Source organism: Orycteropus afer, unplaced genomic scaffold (genome assembly GCF_000298275.1).
Source record: "Orycteropus afer afer isolate SDZICR_OR568_19922 unplaced genomic scaffold, OryAfe1.0 scaffold00155, whole genome shotgun sequence".
Lineage (NCBI taxonomy): Eukaryota > Metazoa > Chordata > Mammalia > Tubulidentata > Orycteropodidae > Orycteropus > Orycteropus afer.
In genome coordinates, this window is record NW_006921742.1 from 6,937,139 (window position 1) to 6,942,592 (window position 5,454).

The 5,454-nt window shown below is 41.6% G+C and overlaps 1 protein-coding gene across 1 annotated transcript in view; it reads left to right on the top strand.

Annotated features, from left to right (window-relative positions):
- MAP7 (microtubule associated protein 7) overlaps positions 1-5,454 on the top strand; it is a 205,856-nt gene that overhangs the window by 199,042 nt on the left and 1,360 nt on the right. The gene's annotated exons all lie outside the window — the stretch shown is intronic.

Genomic DNA, 5,454 nt, shown 5'->3' on the forward strand with positions numbered 1-5,454 from the left:
TGGCCAACTGACTGGAAGAGATCCATACTTGTACCTATTCCAAAGAAAGGTGATGTCACAGAATGTGGAAATTATAGAACAATATCATTAATATCGTACGCAAGTAAGATCTTACTGAAGATAATTCAAAAACGTTTGTAGCAGTATATTGACAGAGAACTTCCAAAGGTGCAAGCTGGATTCAGAAAAGGATGTGGAATAAGGACTATCATAGCTGTTGTCAGATGAAGCTTGGCTCAAGGATCCCCTTCAAAGGAAGGAAATTCCAGCAAATGCCCAGAGTCAGTAGTAGTATTTTTACTTAAAGATATACAATTATAAAATTAAGCTTAAAATTTCTATCGCTTTTATTCATCTGTCAAGCCAAAACAGCAAATCACAAATGTAAATAAAAATAAAACTGTTGGACCAAGAACATTCAAATCAAACTAAAGTTATCTATTGAGGAATGCTGTGTTTCTGAAATTGTGTCTACATTGTACACAGGGTACTGACTGATCCCTTTTGCATTAAGTGCTTATAGTACCGTGAGCTGCTGCTGATTCATTCCACCCACTGCTTCTGTTTGAACTGCTTTAAACTTCAAACTTCTTTCCATACAGTGTACCAGCTTTCACTCGCACTAATGCAGCATTGATAGCCAGCCCAACCTAGTTCATTGTCATTGGCCCTTGTCAAATAAGCTGATACTGCCTGGTATCAGGATGCTCTGAAGTACAAGTCTAAAAGCAAGCACAAAAATCACGGGGTGAGGCGCAGCTCAGCAGTACTCAAATGACAGACTTTGGTTGATTTTTAAAAACTTTTTCAGAGTGAAAAAGTAAGTTTTTAAAATTTCTTGTAGAGAATCAGACCCTCATTTGCAAATACAATCCATTTTTGAATGACACTGGCCTGCAGGGAATGTTTAATGTGATACTAAGTTTGTTTCTTATGGCATGACTCTCACATCTCTTGTGATGTGTGGCCTAAGCAACTCTGCTTCCCAAAATTATTTTCACATTTGTCGTCCTTGAATTTATCAAGGAAGCCATCTACATTTTCACTCTGCTTCACCTCTTATAGTAATAAATACATCAAATTGCTTTAAAAAGTTTTTATTACTCTTATAGCTACATATTTCAAGTGATTATCATAAGCTAGGTATTAGGTAATAATTCTTTGTTCACACTTCCCATTACCTCCATCATTTTATGAATTTTATTTCTATTCCCTCTCTGCTTTCATCTTACAACTAAAGATTCCTAATATGCTTACCATATCAGATAGACCAACCAGGGGAGAGAAACCTCACATTAATTTGAAAAGGGGAAGTTTAATATGGAGAATTACTGGGGATGGGAGGAACAGGGGATTGGCTAGTAAGAAGTAAAGAAAATCAATAGGACACAGGCATGTCAGACATAAGGAGCAGCTAGACCCGCCAGGGCTGAAACCCCAACCTTGCTGGAGAGAGCAGAGATGTAGCTTGTTGGGTGGCAGAAAAGTTGCTGTGGTTTTATGCTGATGGAACTTGCCAGACTGTGGAGCCAAGTAAAATGAAATCCCCAACAACTTCATTCTTTTTTCCATTTATCGTGATATTGCTTATTGGTCCACTTGTGAAGATTTTTGTTTTCTTTATGTTGAGGTGTAATCCATATTGAAGGTTGTAGTCTTTGATTATCATCAGTAAGTGCTTCACGCCCCCTAAGAGAGTGCTGGAAGAATTTTCTGGCCACCAGGCACTACAGGAGCTGGATACTGGGGAAGCTGTTTACATTGCAGGAGCTGGGCACGTGGGAGGCCACAGATACTGTAGAAGCCAGGAACATGTAGAGTAATACACTGGAACAAGGAAGCAAAACTCTTTCTTTCTGGAGTGTCACTCCAGTAGCCTCTACTAACAAAGGTTATGGACCTGCCAGGTGGCTAAGGAAAATTGTTTAAAAGACCCAGATCCACTTTCACAGAGTAACAATAAAGGGTGAATTTGGAGCTGACACAGTGGAGCTCTAGCGGTGTGGTGGTGAAGGTGTTTGGCTGCTAACCAAAAGGTCAGTGGTTTGAACCTACCAGCCATTCTGCAGAGGAAAGATGAGGCAATCTGCCTCCATAAAGATTTACAGCCTTAGAAACCCAACGGGAGGTGCTGTTGGTTAGAATTAACTCTGGTAGTTCGGTTTGGTGCTTTTGGTTAAAGCGTACCTTCTCCAGCTCTTTGATCATTTTAGTTGTGTTTCTCTAGTGATTCATCAGCTTAAGTGTCAGCTGAGAAACAGAGCTTTGGAACCAGGAATCTCTGCTGCATCCCTAGCTTTACTCCGGAGAAGCTTGATAACTCTGGGATTAGCCTATTTAAGCCAAAGACTGCTAACCAGAAGGCTGGTGGTTCAAACCCACCAGCCACTCCTCGGAAGAAAGATGGGGCAATCTACTTCCATGGTGATACTGCCTCGGAAACCCAAGGGGGGGTCGCTATGAGTCGGGTCCAACTCGACGGCACATAACAACAACAACAGGCATGAAGATATATCCCCCACAAAGTCTTGGGGGGTCTAATAAAGTGTCTGAAGATGCTATGAAAACTAGATGGAACCATACAAATGTTAGATGCTCTGATCTTTGTCCTGAAAACGCAGTGTCTAGAAAGAGAACACATGCTGCACAGTGGAGCACAGCTCTCGGACCGTGTTACAGGAGAACGTTTCTGTGTTGTTCCTGGTAGCCCGTGTCCTTGTGCTCAGCAGTTTATTGGCCTTTAAGAAAAAAAAAAAAAAAATACAACATCAGAACTGCAGGAGTCTGTGTCACTAAAAACTACTTTGCGGTGATTCTGAGATCTCTTACCCCATTGTGACTGATAGCCCTCTCTCTTTTAAGGATGGTTCAGCTTGCAGTTTGCTAAACACCCTGCTTGACATTGCCAAAACTGTCACTTGTTCAGTGATTTCTGCTACACTCCTCAAGGGATTATTCTTATGACTTGCATTTCCCAGAGTGAATGTTATCTGTGTACTTAATTTTCATCCTGCATGTCTTCCAGATTAGTATAAACCTAGTTCTAGCACTGATTGCTGGGGCTTTCTGCCACTTCTACCCTTCTATCTAGAGAAGGACCTGTTTCTCTGATGGCATAGTGCCTAAGGCATTTGACTGCTAACCAGAAGGCTGGCGGTTCAAACCCACCAGCCACTCCTCGGAAGGAAGATTGGGCAATCTACTTCTGAAGTGATACTGCCTCAGAAACCCAAGGAGGGGTCACTATAAATTGGATCCGACTCGACAGCAGTGAGTTTGGTTTGGTTGGTTTTACCTGTCCCGGAGTCCCTAGGTGGTGCTGTTGATTAAGTTCTCAACCACTAACTGAAAGGTTGGCAGTTCAAACACACCGAGAGGTACATCAGAAGAAAGGCCTGGTTATCTGCTTCTAAAAGGTCACAGCCTTGAAAACACTAAGGAGCTCAGTTCTACTCTGAAAGACATGGAGTCTTTGTGAGTTAGAACCAACTCGAGGAGGACTAGAAGTCTTTGGGTGGTACAAACAATTTACTCTCAGTACAAACCTAAAGATTGTTGGTTTGAACCCATGCAGTGGCACCACAGTTGAAAGGCCTGGCATCTGCTTCTACAGAAATATCATATGGACCAGTTTTCCTTTGCAAAACCATGAGTTAGAATAGAGTTAATGACAATGGACTTGTTTTATTTGTTTGTTAAATCTTCCCTAAGACAGTTTCCTGTTTACGAGTAAACTTGCCCTTTGATTCATTGGGAACTCAAGTTTTTAAATAGGTTTACATATGAAATCCTATTAAAGACTTTAAAATTAAAAATAAATTACATCCATTGTTATTCCCTTTTATTCCCAGTTTCAAGTCAACCTTAGATCACTTACCAAAGTCATTGTTTTTCACCTCAGCCCATCATGTTTAATTATGCATTCCAAGATCCTCTTAATCAACATCTTCATTAAATACCCTCCTGTGCACCCCTAGGAGCTCTGGTAGCATAGTGCCTAAGGCACTTGACTGCTAACCAGAAGGCTGGCAGTTCAAACCCACCTGCCACTCCTCGGAAGGAAGGTTGGGCAATCCTACTTCCTAGTGATACTGCTCAGAAACCCAAGGAGGGGTCGCTATGAGTCAATAACAACAACATAACAATGCACCCATAGTGCTTAAGGCACTTGACTGCTAACCAGAAGGCTGATGGTTCAAACCCACCAGGTACTCCTAGGAAGGAAGGTGGGGCAGTCTACTTTGGAAGTGATTGCTGTTGTTGTTATGTGCCATTGAGTGGGATAGCAACCCCTCCTTGGGTTTCCAAGGCAGTATTGTTTCTCTAGTTGCTAACAAGTAAGAATGGGTTGGGTAGTCAGGTGGGAGGGGGAGATGAAGATGGCTGTTGCCATTACAACTTGTTAGTATATGCGGGCCTGTAAGGAGTTAAGATTACCAAGGAAGCAGGCTTAAGGAATATATTACTGTTGGTTTTTTTCTGCCAAAACTTCTGCTTGAGATTAAGAACCAAAACTATTTCCCTAGTTACAGAATGCCTATTGGTTTAGGGAAAGAACAGGAAGATGGGTGTGGCAGCCCAGCCACTTTGAATGGCAGTTGGCAGGCCAGTGTAGTTGGTAGGCGTGTGTGTGTGTGGGTGTGGGTGTTTACACATTTGTACCCTCGTGCAAACTATTATGATTCAAGCTTCCTCTCCCTCCTCAGTGAAATAGCACCATCACACTGTGAACATGTGTAGTATTTTAATGTTTTTTTTTTCTTTTTCAGAGCACTTTCACAGATACTTTCAGTGTGCCCAAAATGCCTTGTAAGAAATTTAGAATAGGCATTGAATTTATTTTTTTCCCAGTAGAGAAGGTTTATAATTAACAAAAATTAAAATCAGAAATGTTTTAGCATGTGTACCACAAAGCCAGTGCTTCTCATTGGCTCAGGAGAGTAAACTCTGGGTGGTGATAGGGGCAGGGGAAAAAAAAGACCCTTCAGGAAAAAAAGAGCAATGGGAAGATTGGATTTACATTAGCTTTGTCTTATCACAGGGAAATAGATTGCCCAGTCTTCCTTCCTAGGAGTGGCAGGTGGGTTTGAACCACCAGCCTTTTGGTTAGCAGTCAGATAGATGCCTTAGGCACTAGGCCACCAGAGCTCCTTATCATTGATTTCCTAAAGGTCAAGAAGTTGGCATTGCATCACTGAGACTGTTGTTGCTGGGTGCCATCACCCACTCTTCTGGTCTCTAGCCTGTCTTTCCATAAAACCTCTTGCTATAGCTAAACATTCCATTGATTACATACCATGGTGTGTTTATTAGAAGTTGAAACCTTCACAATGTCTGCTTCCCATTTTTAGTCTCTTTCGTTTTCCATTTAGAAATTTTAAGTCTACAGTTGTATCACATAGGGTCAGTCAGTTTTGATACATGAGGTGACTACTGAACAAATTGCAAAGCTTG